This window comes from Tamandua tetradactyla, chromosome 9 (genome assembly GCF_023851605.1).
Source record: "Tamandua tetradactyla isolate mTamTet1 chromosome 9, mTamTet1.pri, whole genome shotgun sequence".
NCBI lineage: Eukaryota > Metazoa > Chordata > Mammalia > Pilosa > Myrmecophagidae > Tamandua > Tamandua tetradactyla.
The window spans coordinates 108,482,285-108,500,278 of record NC_135335.1 but is presented as its reverse complement, the minus strand read 5'-3'; the positions used below and the strand labels follow the sequence as shown (position 1 = coordinate 108,500,278).

The window sequence follows — 17,994 nt, the reverse complement described above, 5'->3', positions numbered from 1 at the left end:
TGCCAAGACTGCAAGTTATTATTATTTCCTTGACTGTGAAGATTAAGCTGAGAAGAAAATCCTCTTTGCCCTGTGTGTCCATAAGAAGAGTGAGGTGGACGAATTTATACCTTGGCTATATAGATTTTTTTATCTTAAGTACATAGTTTTAAAGAAGAAGCAGAGATAGGTCATTTGCTCAAGATGCACACAAAACTTAAGATATTCCTGCCTACATACTGGAGAAGTGTAAAAACAGATGATTTTTCATTTTCCTTATTTTGGTTGACGTGGGAGAGCATCTTTTCTAAAAGTTCTACAATGAACACCTATTACTTATGTAATAAGGGAGGAAAAAAGTGATCTCACTAAAAGTGAAAAAGTGCTCAAAGTCCTCCTGAGTAAAGAATTTGACATATAAATGATTTATGTTCAGCACATGTTCCTAAAGACTGGTGATGACCACACCCCAAGTGCAAATATAGGAGAGCCAGCAAAGCCTGCTCTGCCCCCTGAAAGACCCAGACTATTTTGGAAACAGGACACTCCAAGGCTCTTCTTGCCCCTTACCCCATGGATGCTCAACGCCCCCACCCCCCGCCACCTTATGGCTCAGCCACACTTCATAGAAGAACTCAAAGTTAGACAAAGCTGAGAGGGACTGACCTTCTAAATTTTAATTCCAGCCACTATCTAATTTTAGCCCCATGAGCAAGTTACTTAATTGTCTATTTTTGTCCCCTCTTTTTTTCTCATTTATTTAAGCAAGTGAAATAGATATTACTAGATGATTTTAATTTTAAAAAATTGTAGAGGTAGGCAGCAATAATGGAGAACTATCATCCATGACAAAGTTAGGAGGTGGTAGGTGTCACACTCACTCAAAAGACCTTTGACCTGCCCTGAGTGCTACAGGGTTAGAAGCAATGATTGAAAATTCGGAAGTTATGGCTCAGGACAGGAGAATGAGAACGGATAAATACTGCTATAGCTGCAGCTGTGAATATATCACTTTGGAAGAGATATTTAAAACTTTGAAATTAAACATAAAAGCAAGTAAACATGTAGTTTTTGGCTATATTTTTACCCACCTGCCTATAACTGAGGTTCTTAACTAGACAGGATACCTTTTTGTAGAGTCCTACATAGTTTGCAAAATTTCCATTCGTAAAAATCTCAGATTGTATAAACGTAGGCGAGTCTTACCTATGCAAAATGTACAATAATATAGAAACATAAAAGCAAGCCCATTAAAAAAACAGAATGACACCAATGAATCATCATGTATGCCTTCATCACCTAAAATGCTATATTCTTTCCCTTCCTATTCATTAAAATATTGTGAGCATTTGAGTAGCCATACCACTCAGCAATCACTTTCCTAATCCCCTACCTAGTAACAGGCAAGGTGCATGTCTCCAGGGAAGCATCCATGAATAACAAGTGTTCCAGTTCTAAGAAGTCACTGGATTATTGGGCGTGTTGATAGTTAAGAAGTCAGATCAGAGTTTTATTTAAGAAACAAATAGGGCCCAATTTCCCATATTGTGTTCTGTTTATATTAATAGTTATTCATCAAAAGAAAGGGAAAGAACTTGATCCTCAGCTATGCAGGAGACAACAGCCAGTCCCATGTCTGAACCATGTTTCACAACCCGTACGACAATGATCGTCACTGCTTGGAGCCCTCAGGGCAGGATTCATCAAACTGAATATACAATGGAGACTGTCAAGCAAGGTTCAGCCACAGTTGATCTGAAATCGAAAACCCATGCAATGTTGGTTGCACTGAAGAGGCACAATTAGAGCTTGCAGCTCATAAAAAAAAAAAATTCTCCATGTTGACAACCATATTCATATCTCAACTCTAGGGCTTACTGCTGATGCTAGACTGTTACATAATTTTGTGCACCATAGTGTTTGGATTCCAGATTTGTATTTGACAAATCTCTTCCCGTGCCCCATCTTGTATTCTCTAATTGGAAACAAGACCCAGATACTAACACAACAATACGGCCAAAGACCATATGGTGTGGGACTGCTCATTGCTGGTTATGATAAGGGCCCTCACATTTCCAAACCTGTCCATCTGCTAACTATTCTAACTGCAGAACTACATCCATTGAAGTCCGTTCTCTATCAGCTCATACTATTAGAGACATATGTCTGAGTTTATGGACTACAATTTTAATGAACCGGTTAAATATGGACTGTGTGCCCTAAGAGAGACACTTTCTGCAAAGCAGGACCTAACTACAAAGAATGTTTCCATTGGAATTGCTGCTAATGACTCAGAGTTTATGGTCGATGATGATGATGATGACGATGATGATGATGATGATGATGATGATGATGATATGTCTCCATTCTGGGAGGGTTTTCAAGAAAGACCACAGGGAAAAGGCACAGCCTGTTCAACCCTCTGATGAATCTGCAGCAAAGGCTGATGAACCAATGCAATATTAAGTGATAAACCAGACTATATGTGTATTATCAAATATATAACATTTGAACCAAAAGATGCAGAGTGGTGGAATGGTATGCGTTCTAGCTTGCAAGCTGCCAGAATGTGATATACCAGAAACGGAATGGCTTTTAAAAAGGGGAATTTAATAAGTTGCAAGTTTACAGTTTCTCAGGTTGTGAAAATGTCCAAATTAAAGTAAAGCTATGAAAATGTCCAAATTAAGGCACCAACAAGAGGGTACCTTCACTCAAAAAAGGCCGGTGAAGTGCAGGGTTTCTCTCTCAGCTAGAAGGGCACATAGTGAATTCTGCTAGCTTTCTCTCCTGGCTCCTTATTTCATGAAGCTCCCCTGGGGGCGTTTTCGTCCTTCATCTCCAAAAGTCTCTAGCTGTGCAGGTTCTCATAGCTCTTAAGTTTTTTCCAAAATGGTTCCCTCCTAAAAAGCTCCAGTAAGAACAACACCTTGAACGGGTAGACACACCTCCATGGAAATCATCTAACCAAAAGTTACCACCCACAATTAGGTGAGTCACATTCCATGGATAATCAAAAAGCTCCCATCCAGCAATATTAAATGAGGATTAAAGGACCATGGCTTTTCTGGGGTCCATACCAGATTCAAACCAGCACAGTATGTTCTAGGAATCAGTCCAGAAGTGAAGTTTTTCAAGTAACCTAATGGAAACCATAAAACGGGGTACTTTTTTTTTTCTTTGAGAGGGGTCTATATTATTATCTTCTAGAAAGTATAAGGTATCTTTACTACTGTTTTTATATGAAGAACCTAGTATCTTTGTGGTTTTAAACTCAACTGTGAAATAAGATTGTATCACCTGAAAAAAGAAAGGGAGGGAAGGCATTCCATGGTCATATAAATTAGGACTAAGTTGTATCCAGTATCATTTTTTGAAGATTCAGAATGTACATGAGAATGTCATATATGTCATAAAAATTAGGACTAAGTTGCATCCAGTATCATCTTTTTGAAGATTCAGAATGTACATGAGAATAGTAATGGCTCTAAAAACTCAAAAGCTAAGGGCTCTCTCATTTAACTCTATTTAATAGAATTTTAATGAAGAATGGTAGTAAAAAGGTCAAAAGAGCTGCAGAAGGAAATGAAAAGGAAAACAGTTCAGAACAAGCTAAGAGGGTCTGCTAAATAAAACTAAGAGCTCAAATGAAAGTATAGAATTCATAAATCATCATGAACCAACTGACAAGGTTTTGTGATTTTTCTCCAGGCGTTCAAGCCCATCTAGATATGTGTGGCTTGGACATCTGTGGCTTAAAGGCTGGAGATGCCTCATCATCAAAATACTCCATTCACCATAGTGAGAAATGTAAGCCTATTGTTCAAATGTTGTATGATGCAATACAAAAGAAAATATATCTATTATATTTGCTGCTGTTGTGCTGCTGCTGCTATTTGCAACATAATTAAAGTAAAAAGTTCATCTGGCATAGTCTCAACAAGCAATAGCTGTTAATATTTGATTGGCCAGAATAACACACACTCTTTACCCAAAATGGTAAAAAAAAAAAGTATTTACAATCCTTTAACTCCAAATCCTTGAAACATGAGTGGCAAAACTCAAACAGCTCTTTACAGAAGAACCTGAAAAATCTAAAGTACAAATCCCACATTAGAGTTTATTCTATAATACACATGTAGAGATGCACAGATCCAGGAAAGAGCTGTTAAGAGCCTGAAGACACCTAGAAGTACCTAGAACAGTGCTGGCATATGGTACATGTGCAATATTTTTGAGTGGACAAATGTATGAATGAACGAAAAAGTAAAATTTTTTTTAAGTGGTGAGGTTAAATGCAATCAAAATACTCTACTAGATTGCTCTTTTGTAGGAAGCTGCAAAATAGAAAATTCTGAAAACACGTGATCCATGTGTCCTACCCAGGTTGCACATGTAAGAGTAGCTACTGAGAATTAAACTCTCACATATCGTATCTCTGTGACTTTTTCAAAATGCCACTAATACTAAACACTACTATAAAAATCCACAATTTGGTTTTATTTATTTTTTCTCAAAGCAAAGTGTTTATAATGTAAATGAACAGACATATTCCATTAAGCCTAGTAGAGTGCTTCTGTTGAATGCTGGTAGTGTAAAGTTATAAAAAGAATCAGAATAATTCAGCTACTGGCTCAGGGGATCTAATCCACAATTTTTCTTTCAATAACATATAATTGTTAAAGTTTCTAAGAATAATGATGATCTCAATAATAGTAATAATGAGTTGCTAAACTCTAAGATTTAAAAATAATGATAAAGTAGACACTAGAAAACACTTGTGCCATTTTTTTTACAGTTATTCATTTTTAAAAAGAAATTAAACCCAATGGCTTTCACTGTGAAAGAGTGCTAAGTAAGTCAAAATTATGTACACACTGGACTCCATGTGTTTAGAATCAAAATATGTCTTAGGAGTGGTAGTATAAGGGAATGAGAAATGACCTGGAAAAGAGACTTGAGTTTTAATCCCAGCTGTGCTACTAATTAGCTGTTTGACCTCAATTTAGTTTTGCTTCCTTATCTGTAAAAGAAGGCTAAAGGACTAGTTTAGAGGTCCCTTACCTGCTTTTTCTGGGAGGTGGGGGGAGGGGTATCATCAATTCCTTGAGATTCTGAAAAAGGACAGTGGATGCCTCATCCCCCAAAATACGCATATAATTGTGCAGAGTATTTCAGAGTTCAGGGTATCTGCTATCTACTCATTTATTTAGGTTAATGGCATCCTTGTAGATCTCCCCACCTACCCTAAAAATCTAAAATGTTTAGATTCTGAACAAGTCAAAAGCAGAAATTCAAAATATATGATGAAAAAAACTTTTGCCTCAAAATTTTATTTCTTTGGTGTATGGAAGACTTTTGAGGACACCATTTTAAAATAATTAATTTAACTGTATCTAAAACATTTATTCTGTATACTTCTAAGATGGTTAAAAGAAACTGAATCCAAGTACCTGGAGGCAACCATGCTCATCTAAGCTTTGAGAATAGGGGACTTATTTTCAAACAGCCCACATAATACCAGGCATCAAATGATGACACAAAAATAATTCTAGAACAAATTCTTAATGGGCATTAAAGGGAGAAAAAAAAAAAAGGAGAAATAACTGCCATCAATTATATGATCAACTAACTATCCTATTTCATCACAAAACTAAAGTAACATAACTTACGTACTGATGAAAATATAAAATTTCAACGACATATGAGACTATTCAAAAGATATATGATCCACTTCTTTAATCAATCAAAATTGCTACATCTATAAAAGTTGTTTTAATTGTGTCAAATATAAATATATTGGATATATATGGTCAAGGAAAAATTCCCAGTTTAAAAAAAGAAAAGCAAAAAAGCTGCTGAGAAATATGTGGTTAGTTTTCAGATTCTAGAATTTTATGAAAAAGGCAAATGACCATACATTTATAAATCAAACATGTTATTAGCTCAACAAATGTGTCATCATAGTTCAAACTAATTTCTCTGGCAGAGCATAAACCCTGCTACTTGAGGCTGAAATAACACTGCCTCTTTGCTCTTATGTGGAAAGGCAGTCGAGAAAATTAAAAAAAAGTCTTATCTCCAACAGGAAATGATTTCCCTGCATCAGAACTTATAAAGGTTAGGACTATAAAATATGGTAGAAGGAAGAGGAGAAATGACATAGGGAAGGACAGTTATAGCAGTATCTCTTACTGGTGTAACTGGTCCTTCACTTTCATTTCTCTTCCTCTCATAACATGTGCCTTCAAATTCTTTCCACACTTTCACCCTTTGCTAAGCACAATGGCAATTTGCCACATTCCCTTATCCTCCATTCCACTCTCAAAGTTACCTTTATATACAAACACACAGCGGAAGGGAATTCATTTGAAAAGGCTAAGAAAATTTTCTTGCAGTAGCTGTATTCCCAAGCAACTCCAAACTCCACCTGGTCCATTAATAAACTAGTTGGGGACACCAAAATTACCTTGAGCCAAAAGTAAAGTTTTTGCCTTTGGCTTCAGCTCTATAGTCCTACTAGAAGCACAAGTCTACGTTCACAAATCAACTCTAAAAGAGAAGAGGAAGCAACTAACAAATATTTCTTATGTATCAAAATTCAGCATTTTGTTAAAGAAGGTAAAAAAACTAGTCATGCCAGAGAAATATTAATCTTAAAATATTACATAAGTTAAGGAATCATTCTCTTTAATGATTCTTTGTGAAACAAATTTTGTTTCTGCTTTTTCCTAAATAAATAATGTGAAAATCACATTCCACATTCTTTTTTTAAGAAGTCTTCTGATATGTGAAATTCTTCTGTGAAATTTAATTTCCTGGTGTAACAATGACAGTCATACTAAGAATATAATTGTTAAGAAAGAAAGTCAGAAATGAAAGATCTAAAGTCAGAAATGAAAGATCTATACTTTAAGGGAAGACTAAACTAACATAATCAGATTAAACGAGGATCTGGTTTTCATGATCATGACCTTACTAAAACAGTAGTACAGTAGGCTCAAAACTTTGGCTGTCAATAATTCTGAAGAACTGATGGTTTCGCCTGAATAAATGAGAAAAGGTTTATTCCTAAAATCAACATTTTCATTTTACCAGGTTAATGAAAATCTTTCTAAAATGTGTCAACACTGCTCTAGCTATCTAAAACTAGTTAAAACCTAATTTAACACTTGCTTGATGCTTCAAGGCGATCATTATGAACAACCTTTACTATACTATATCCCGCAGGGATGCAAAGGGCATTGGTTATTCTCCCTTTAGCTTAAATAATAAGAGGTCTGCACAGCCCTGCTGGCCAAGTGCCTGGGCTGTTCTCTTTCTCTCTACATGCAGGAGTCAAGGTGCCCCTTTTCATGCTGATATTTTACTTAATGGTTGCTTTTCTAGTTTTTCTAAATTGCTGGTTTAAATCTTCTATGAGCTTGGGAACTATACAACCATAGTTGGTAGAGCTGTGAATATAAAAGAGTAAACGAAGTCTGTGGACAGGCCTGGGGTTTTCTTCTTTGAGTCAATGTTTTAGTTTGTTAAAGCTGCTGGAATGCAATATACCAGAAAAGGAACAGCTTTTAAAAAGAGAATGTGTTAAGTTGCAAGTTTACAGTTCTAAGGCCATACAAATGTTCAAACTAAGGCATCCAGAGAAAGATACCCGAATTACCTTAACAAAGGCTGCTGACATTCAGGGTTTCTATCTCAGCTGGGAAGGCACATGATTACATCTGCCAGCTTTCTCTATGGGCTTGTTCAAATGGCTTCCCTGGGCGCATTTTCCTTCTGCATCTCCAAAGGTCTCTGGCTGTGTGGTTCCATCTTTTTCCAAAGTGGGTCCCTCTTAAGGAACTCCAGTAAGTGACCCCATCTTGAATGGGTGGAGACAAATCTCCACGGAAATCACCTAATCAACAGGTCCCACCCACAAATGGATGAGTCACATCTCCATGGAAACAACTTTAAAAGATCCCACCCAGCAATACTGAATGAAGAATAAAGAATATGGCTTTTTGGGGTACACCATAGTTTTAAACCAGCACAGTCAAGTTGCTTAAGCCTCAGTGTGGTAATATCGGTGGATTCTGCTTGACAGCTACAGCTGTCAATAGCTATTTCCTTTTTCTCATTTGTATCCCACATCAAAAATAATCATTAGGAAAATCAAACTGCTCTTCTAAGTTTTTCACAAATGTGCCTTGAAATTGAAAAGCTAAATTCTAAAATTACTTCTCATTACTAGAAATGTGTGTTGTAGGAACATGTCTGATTAATCACCAGTACTGATATTAACAAGAAAGAAAACTCAACTTTCTGCCTGCCACTATAGGAATCTCACTTTTCTCTCTAACAGAAAAAAATGACTTGCAGGATAAACATATGTTAAGTATAATATAAGAAAAAAGTCTGGCAAACCATAGACTTCCGGGTCAAGATGGCGGCTTAACAATGTGAGCATTTTAGTTCATCCTCCAGAACAACTACTAAATAACCAGAAACACTACAAAACAGCTCCCGGAGCCACGATAGTGACCAAACACACAGTGTACCCCAGTCTGGACCAGCTGGACCGGCTGTGAGCACGCCCAAGAATCGTGAATTCCCAAAGTTGCGGCAGCCAGCGCCCCTCCCCTCCCCCACAGGCCACTTTCCAGAGGGGAAAGGAAAGGACTTTACCAGCAGCAGGGATTGGGCACAATCAAACGCCAATTGTGGAACTAATTAACAAATTCTGACTACTAAAAATAGGCCCCCAGCTTAGGTGAACCTGATCAAAGCGGAGGTTGCTCATTTTTGCCCCGGCGCCAAGGGGGCAGGACTAACAGAAAAAGGGGGGAAACAGAGGTTTTTGTGGCTGTTTATCTACAAAGGCTTGACTGCCTCTGGATACAGCAGCAGGACTTTTCAGGCTGCAACTGCCCCAGGCAAAGGCAGAAGTGAGCTCTTTTGGGGGCTTATCTGGAGATTGTGCCTTCCCCAGGGGAGGGGTGAAGCCCCTTGTGGAATCCCTCCATCAAGGAATTTAGACACCAAGGCTTGGTAGCTTGAAGCCATTAAAACCAGCCTACAGCCTCTCCTCTGTCTTCACCACGCCCCCAGCAGGGAGAGTCTGCCAAAGTTAAAGGTACCGCATCATCTTATGCTGGTGGGACCTGCAGGCAGACAAGCACCACATACTGGGCAGGATAAGAAAAACAGAGTCCAGAGACTTCACAGGAAAGTCTTTCAACCTGCTGGGTCTCACTCTCAGGGAAAACCGACGCAGGTGACTCTTTCCTCCTGATAGGAGGCCAGTTTGGTCTGGGAAAATCTGGCTGCGGTATATAATATCTAAGTAGACCCTCCTAAGTGTGTGTGTGGGGGGGAAAGGCACCACACAAGCAGGGCAAGAAACAAGAAAACAAGAGCTGAAAAATTCTCCTCTGTTAAACAAAACTTAAGCTAAAGGTCCAGATAAAGCTGAACGGAATGTCAAAGAACAGATAGACAACAAATCACCCAGCAAGAAAACCCTAGATAAAAGAAGTGAAAGCAATCTCCAGAATAAACTAATTAAGGCAATTGAATGCCTAGACACCAGCAAAAAATAACAAAGCACACTAGGAAAATTGAAGATATGGCCCAGTCAGAGGAACAAACCAACAATTCAAATGACATACAGGAGCTGAAACAATTAATTCAGAATGTACGAACAGACATGGAAAACCTCACCAAAAACCAAATCAATGAATTGAGGGAGGATATAAAGAAGGCAAGGAAAGAACAAAAAGAAGAAACTGAAAGTCTGAAAAAACAAATCACAGAACTTATGGGAATCAAGGACAAAGAGATGAAAAGAAGAGATGAAAAAAACAATGGAAACCTACAATGGTAGATTTCGAGAGACAGAACACAGGATTTCTAAACCGGAGGATGGAACATCTGAAATCCAACAAGAAACAGAAACTATAGGGAAAAAAATGGAAAAATACGAGCAGGGACTCAGGGAATTGAAAGACAATATGAAGCACACGAATATACATGTTGTAGGTGTCCCAGAAGGAGAAGAGAAGGGAAAAGGAGGAGAAAAACTAATGGAAGAAATTATCACTGAAAATTTCCCAACTCTTATGAAAGACCTAAAATTACAGATCCAAGAAGTGCAGCGCACCCCAAAGAGAATAGATCCAAATAGACATACTCCAAGACATTTAATAATCAGAATGTTAGAGGTCAAAGAGAAAGAGAGGATCTTGAAAGCAGCAAGAGAAAAGCAATCCATCACATACAAGGGAAGCCCAATAAGACTATGCGCAGAGCTCTCAGCAGAAACCAAGGAGGCGAGAAGACAGTGGGATAATATATTTAAATTATTAAAAGAGAAAAACTGCCAACCAAGAATTCTATATCCAGCAAAATTGTCCTTCAAAAATGAGGGAGAAATTAAAACATTTTCAGACAAAAAATCACTGAGAGAATTTGTGACCAAGAGACCAGCTCTGCAAGAAATACTAAAGGGAACACTAGAGACAGCTATGAAGACAGAAGAGAGAGGTGTGGAGAAGAGTATAGAAAGGAAGACAATGAGTAAAGGTAAAAAGAAGGAAAATTAAATATGACATATAAAATCCAGAAGGCAAAATAGTAGAAGAAAGTACTACCCATGCAGTAATAACACTGAATGTTAATGTATTAAACTCTCCAATCAAAAGACATAGTCTGGCAGAATGGATTAAAAAACAGGACCCATCTATATGCTGTCTCTACTCAAAGGACACGAGGCCAAGGACACAAATGGACATTTACACACCAATGTTTATAGCAGCATTATTAACAATTACCAAGAGATGGAAACAGCCAAAATGTCCATCAACAGACAGGTGACTAATCAAACTGTGACATTTACATAAGATGGAATATTATGCAGCTGTAAGACAGAATAAAGTTATGAAGTATGTAACAACATGGATGGACCTTAAGGACATTGTGCTGAGTGTGATTAGCCAGAAACAAAAGGACAAATACTGTATGGTCTCACTGATATGAACTGACATTAGTGAATAAACTTGGCATATTTCCTTGGTAACAGAGACCATCAGGAGATAGAAATAGGGTGAGATATTGGGTAATTGGAGCTGAAGGGATACAGATTGTGCAATAGGACTAAATATAAAAACTCAGAAATGGACAGCACAATATTACCTAACTATAATACAATTATGTTAAAACACTGAATGCAGCTGCATATGAGAATGATAGAGGGAGGAGGGCTGGGGCATAAATGAAATCACAAAGAAAGACAATAAAGATTGAGATGGTGTAATCTAGGAATGCCTAGAGCGTATAATGATAGTGACTAAATGTACAAATTAAAAAAATGTTTTTGCATGAGGAAGAACAAAAGAATGTCATTACTGCAGTGTGCTGAAAATACATGGTACTTAATATTTTAAAATTTCAACTAATGTGTGAGACTAAAGCAAAAAATATTTCTTTGGTACAAATCTATACTTTGACTAGTGCATCTCCTAATATAACTTATGTAGATAGTTGATTGAACACCTTAAGTACATGGAACTTTGTATAGGACATGAGATTTTGTTGGTTTGTCCAGGTGATGCCCTGATGAATCCCACAGTGATTTGATCAGTGAGTGGAAAAGTATTTTGCAAAGTCCCCTTCGGGGAATGGTGAGAACAGGGGAAAACTCAACTTCCCCAAGTTGAATTCTTGATATTCTCACAAGCAGTGTGGACAACCAAGGCTATAGGCTGAGCCCCCAGTCTTGGGGTTTGTTCATATGAAACTTAATCCCACAGGGGATAGGTCAAGCCTTCTTAAAATTAAGCCTAAGAATCACCCTCAAGAGAACCTCTTTTGTTGCTCAGATGTGGCCTCTCTCTCCAGCCAACACAGCTAGCAGACTCACCACCCTCCCCCGTCTACGTGGGACATGACTACCAGGGGTGTGGATCTTCCTGGCAGTGTGGGACAGAAATCCCAGAATGAGCTGAGATTCAGCATCAAGGGATTGAGAAAAACTCTAGAATGAGTTGAGATTCAGCATCAAGGGATTGAGAAAAACTCTAGAATGAGCTGAGACCCACCATCAAGGGATTGAGAAAACCTTCGCGACCAAAAGGGGGAAGAGTGAAATGAGACAAAGTGTCAATGGCTGAGAGACTCCAAACAGAGTCCAGAGGTTATCCTGGAGGTTATTCTTATGCATTAAGTAGATATCACCTTGTTATCCAAGATGTACTGGAGAGGCTGGAGGGAACTGCCTGAAGATGTACAGCTGTGTTCCAGTAGCCATGTTTCTTGATGATGATTGTATAACGATATAGCTTTCACAATGTGACTGTGTGATTGTGAAAACCTTGTGTCTGATGCTCCTTTTATCTACCTTGTCAACAGATGAGAGGAACATATGGAATAGAAATAAATAATAGGGGGAACAAATGTTAAAACAGATTTAGTTTGAAATGCTAGTAATCAATGAAAGGGATCAGTAAGGGGTATGGCCTGTAAAAATTTTTTTTTTTTCTGTTTGTTATATTTTTCTGTTGTCTTTTTATTTCTTTTTCTGAATTGATGCTAATGTTCTGGGAAATGATCATGATGATGAATATGCAACTATGTGATGATATTGTGAATTGCTGAGTGTATGTGTTGGGAATGTTTGTTTCTTGTAATTTTTTTTAATTAATAAAAAATTTAAAAAAAAAAAAGGCTGTAAGTTTTTTCAAGACAAACAACTATTAAAATATAAGATGTGCTCAGATATTGGTTTTTAAATACCATTTACCAACAAAAGAAACCAGGGCTTCTTGGATAAGTCGTTGATTCTAGGGCTGGGATAGATAAAATATAAATTGAGTCCTAAGCATCAGAAAGAAAATGTTTTTAAAAAATCAAGGAAACTGTCCCAATCTGAAAGAGCCCTCCCCACCCCTCACCATGGCTAACATTGCAACTATTTGAGCAATATAGTGCTGAATTATAACTCAAAGAATAAAATAAATACCTGAGTTCATATTGTTATAAATAAATTATTGAATAAATAAATAATTGGGGGAGAAGGCATATATCTTCCTTACAGAAGAATTCCTGTAAATACAGAAACAATGAAGGAAATTATAAAGCACTAGCTTCGATACATATTAAATAATATTTTTAAACATGCAAGTTAACTCACTTTAGGTTAAGGTATCCTTATACTCAGTAAGAGGTACTTGATTCCACATGAAAATAATCATTTTCTTAATAGTAGCAGTCATTGGAGAAATACAATAAAAACATAGGAGGAAGCTTTTCTACAGTCCTCGAAGTATAAATAAAAAGTTTTACATAATGTACTTAATAGGATCATAATTTAAAGAACAATTTAGATTTTAAAGAAAAGAATAACCAAGTTATTCTGTCAATCTAAATTACTGTGACATTTGTACCTTGACTTCCTGAACCTAATTAAAGCACTCCTGAAATGATGCCATGATGCCAACTTTCTGATCAGGCTTTCTGTAAGGACCAAGGAAGGTGAAGTTCCCCCGGATGAATAGGAGTCAAAACACAAACTATTGCCTCTTCTGTGCAGTTGTTAACCAGTTAACACTCAGGACAAATCACTCCTAAATCACAGAACTCTTTATTGATCACGATGACATATTAGTCAGATGGTCAGTCTCCAGTCAAGACACATTTTTAAGGTAACAGTAGCTTCAGACTTTAGTCCCTGGAAACAGACTTCTTGGAGCCACATTATCCTTAAATAAATAAACCTCAATTGAATGAAATGAAATTACCGATAGCCCTAAGAAATACACTTGACTACTTAAGTGTTCCCAAAATGACCAATGGCAAATATTCCTGGGGTTCCTCTTCCCTGTGCTCATTTATTTCTCCTCTAAGTTCACACTTATCCCTGACCCAAGCTGTACTTTTCATTGATCATTTTGCTTAGCTCATGAGGTTAAGGGTAGTATCTGCTTCACATACTATTTACTACTTGGTGCCATGTGAATATTTAGTAACAACAACAATAATCAGCTGATTATGCAGGTCAAACATTCATAGTTTGAAGAAGTGTAATCATAAGGGCACCACTAGCAAGCGATAAAAAAAATCTCTACCGGTGGACTCTATTGTCAGAAGGCTTTATTAACCCACTTTAGGGAAGATGTATTAAGGTGGAAATTCAATGGAATGTATGCTTTCTAGCAGCACTTATTTGGTTCATCGTTTATTTTTTTAATAAATCAGACAAATGAGATATCATTTAAACAGGAGTACGTGACTCTCTGGCAGGCATTCCCATTCCGTCGCAACCTTTTCCCTTCCCAGACGAATGGGAAGGCTTCTGGGTCAATATCAAACCATCTACAGCCGGACATCTTCACTGCCTTCTGCAATATCCATTTCATGTGTAAGACAAAGAAGAATTTGAACAAATCACATTCTTCCCCTACCCTTCCCTGCTACCCCCAGATTGTTGGAGGGAAAAGTGAGTGTGAAAGATAATCCAAGAAAAGGGGCAGAAAGCAAGGACAGAGAGGAATAAGGGGCTGAGTGTGTGAGAAAACTCTAGAGGCTTCTGGATTGCTACTATAATCATTTAGGGGTATATCAGTTTGGAACACATAAATTTTCTACAAAGGAAGCTGTTTCTGAATTCTACTGAAGAATCAAGCAGAGTCAGTCCAAACTGTTCAGAACATCGTCCCAACTTTCTGTGCCCTTCTGGCTAAGCTGACAGTGAGGTGACTGACTTTCATTATGTCCAGTCAACCTTCCTTTTCAGCTAGTGCCTGAGTCACACCTGGTGATCATTTGAGACAAGTGTTTCAATCAGACTGCCCTCCCATCCGCTTCACACTTGTTCCTGTTCCAAAATAGCCACACCTACAAACAGGGGCAGAAAGAGTATGAAACGGGTAGAGTAAGCACCCACGAAGGTTTGTACAGTTAAAATTTAGTACACCATCCATCCCAGCTATGCTGGGAAAATGACTCTGGAACTACGACAACAAAATCCCAGTACAGCCAACCTACTAAACACCTTTTGAGGTGCAGTATGGCATAATTTAACCAGAGGAAAGTTTTGAGATAGTATATATGTGATCTTATTTAAAATCTAAGTTATTGAGGACTTCCTGGAAGATGGCGGCTTAGTAAGACGCACGGATCTTAGTTTCTTCTCCAGGACACCTACTAGGGGAGTAGAAACGATACAGAAAGCGCCCAAAGCCACAACAGAGATAAAAAAGACAGCGTACCCCATCCTGGAACGGCTGGCTGGCTGAGAGAAGCAGCTCGGGTGAGATCGCCGAGGCGCGCGGGCCTTACCGGGCGGGGTGGCAAGCGGCCGGAGTTACTCCCTTCCCCCTTCCCGGGCCGGCTGGGAGAATTGGAGAGGTGGTCCCCTGAAACCAAGGCGACTGGCGCCCACACCACGCGCAGCCCCCGGACCAACTGAGAGAATTGGATCGGAAACCCCCAGGCCGCGGAGAACGGTGACCCCGTGACTCCCGGGGAACGTGCACTCTCTCGGGCGGGCCGCAGCCGCTGGCGCCCTCCCGCCACGCTTGTTGCCCAGGGCCGACTAGGAAATTCGGACGGGCTCTTTCCCTGGCTGCGGCGACCAGCAACCCTCCCTGCGTTCGGACCCCGGGCCGGCTCAAGCCGCTTCGGCTAGCGAACCCCCAGGACGGCGAGAGTTTTCCAAAGTTTAAGGTCCCACAGCACCTTTTACTGGTGGGACCCGCAGACAAACGTGTGCCACGAGCGCCACCTACTGGGCAGGATAAGAAAAACAGAACCCAGAGATTTCACAGAAAAATCTTACAACCTTGCTGGGTCCAACACCAAGAGAAATCTGAATAAATGCCCAGACGCCAGCAGCAGAAGATAACTGTCCACGCTCAAAAGATTGAGAATATGGCTCAGTCAAAGGAACAAACCAATAGCTCAAATGAGACACAAGAGCTGAGACAACTAATGCTGAATATACGAACAGAAATGGAAAACCTCTTCAAAAATGAAATCGATAAATTGAGGGAGGACATGAAGAGGACATGGGCTGAACATAAAGAAGAAATAGAAAAACTGAAAAAACAAATCGCAGAACTTATGGAAGTGAAGGATAAAGTAGCAAACATAGAAAAATAATGGATAGCTACAATGATAGATTTAAAGAGACAGAAGATAGAATTAGTGATTTGGAGGATGGAACATCTGAATTCCAAAAAGAAACAGAAACTATAGGGAAAAGAATGGAAATATTTGAACAGGGTATCAGGGAACTCAAGGACAATATGAACCGCACAAATATACGTGTTGTGGGTGTCCCAGAAGGAGAAGAGAAGGGAAAAGGAGGAGAAAAACTAATGGAAGAAATTATCACTGAAAATTTCCCAACTCTTATGAAAGACCTAAAATTACAGATCCAAGAAGTGCAGCGCACCCCAAAGAGATTAGACCCAAATAGGCGTTCTCCAAGACACTTACTGGTTAGAATGTCAGAGGTCAAAGAGAAAGAGAAGATCTTGAAAGCAGCAAGAGAAAAACAATCCATTACATACAAGGGAAACCCAATAAGACTTTGTGTAGATTTCTCAGCAGAAACCATGGAAGCTAGAAGACAGTGGGATGATATATTTAAAATACTAAAAGAGAAAAACTGCCAACCAAGACTCCTATATCCAGCAAAATTATCCTTCAAAAATGAGGGAGAAATTAAAACATTCTCAGACAAAAAGTCACTGAAAGAATTTGTGACCAAGAGACCAGCTCTGCAAGAAATACTAAAGGGAGCACTAGAGTCAGATACAAAAAGACAGAAGAGAGAGATATGGAAAAGAGTGTAGAAAGAAGGAAAATCAGATATGATATATATAATACAAAAGGCAAAATGTTAGAGGAAAATATTATCCAAACAGTAATAACACTAAATGTCAATGGACTGAATTCCTCAATCAAAAGACATAGATTGGCAGAATGGATTAAAAAACAGGATCCTTCGATATGCTGTCTACAGGAAACACATCTTAGACCCAAAGATAAACATAGGTTGAAAGTGAAAGGTTGGGAAAAGATATTTCATGCAAATAACAACCAGAAAAGAGCAGGAGTGGCTATACTAATATCCAACAAGTTAGACTTCAAATGTAAAACAGTTAAAAGAGACAAAGAAGGACACTATATACTAATAAAAGGAACAATTAAACAAGAAGACATAACAATCATAAATATTTACGCACCGAATCAGAATGCCCCAAAATACGTGAGGAATATACTGCAAACACTGAAAAGGGAAATAGACTCATATACCATAATAGTTGGAGACTTCAACTCACCACTTTCATCAAGGGACAGAACATCTAGACAGAGGATCAACAAAGAAATAGAGAATCTGAATATTACTATAAATGAACTAGACTTAATAGACATTTATAGGACATTACATCCCACAACAGCAGGATACACCTTTTTCTCAAGTGCTCATGGATCATTCTCAAAGATAGACCATATGCTGGGTCACAAAGCAAGTCTCAACAAATTTAAAAAGATTGAAATCTTACACAACACTTTCTCGGACCATAAAGGAATGATGTTGGAAATCAATAATAGGCAGAGTGCCAGAAAATTCACAAATACGTGGAGGCTCAACAACACACTCCTAAACAACGAGTGGGTCAAAGAAGAAATTGCAAGAGAAATTAGCAAATACCTCGAGGCGAATGAAAATGAAAACACAACATATCAAAACTTATGGGACGCAGCAAAGGCAGTGCTAAGAGGGAAATTTATTGCTCTAAATGCCTATATCAGAAAAGAAGAAAAGGCAAAAATTCAGGAATTAACTATCCATTTGGAAGAACTGGAGAAAGAACAGCAAGCTAACCCCAAAGCAAGCAAAAGGAAAGAAATAACAAAGATTAGAGCACAAATAAATGAAATTGAAAACATGAAAACAATAGAGAAAATCAATAAGGCCAGAAGTTGGTTCTATGAGAAAATCAATAAGATTGATGGGCCCTTAGC

General features: G+C 38.3%; 1 protein-coding gene and 1 pseudogene across 2 annotated transcripts in view; one reads left to right on the top strand and one right to left on the bottom strand.

The window, feature by feature from the left end:
- The window catches only part of ZSWIM6 (zinc finger SWIM-type containing 6), a 241,078-nt gene that overhangs the window by 94,431 nt on the left and 128,653 nt on the right, over window positions 1-17,994 (bottom strand). The window lies entirely within an intron of this gene.
- LOC143647360 (proteasome subunit alpha type-1 pseudogene) lies at window positions 1,584-2,445 on the top strand (annotated as a pseudogene).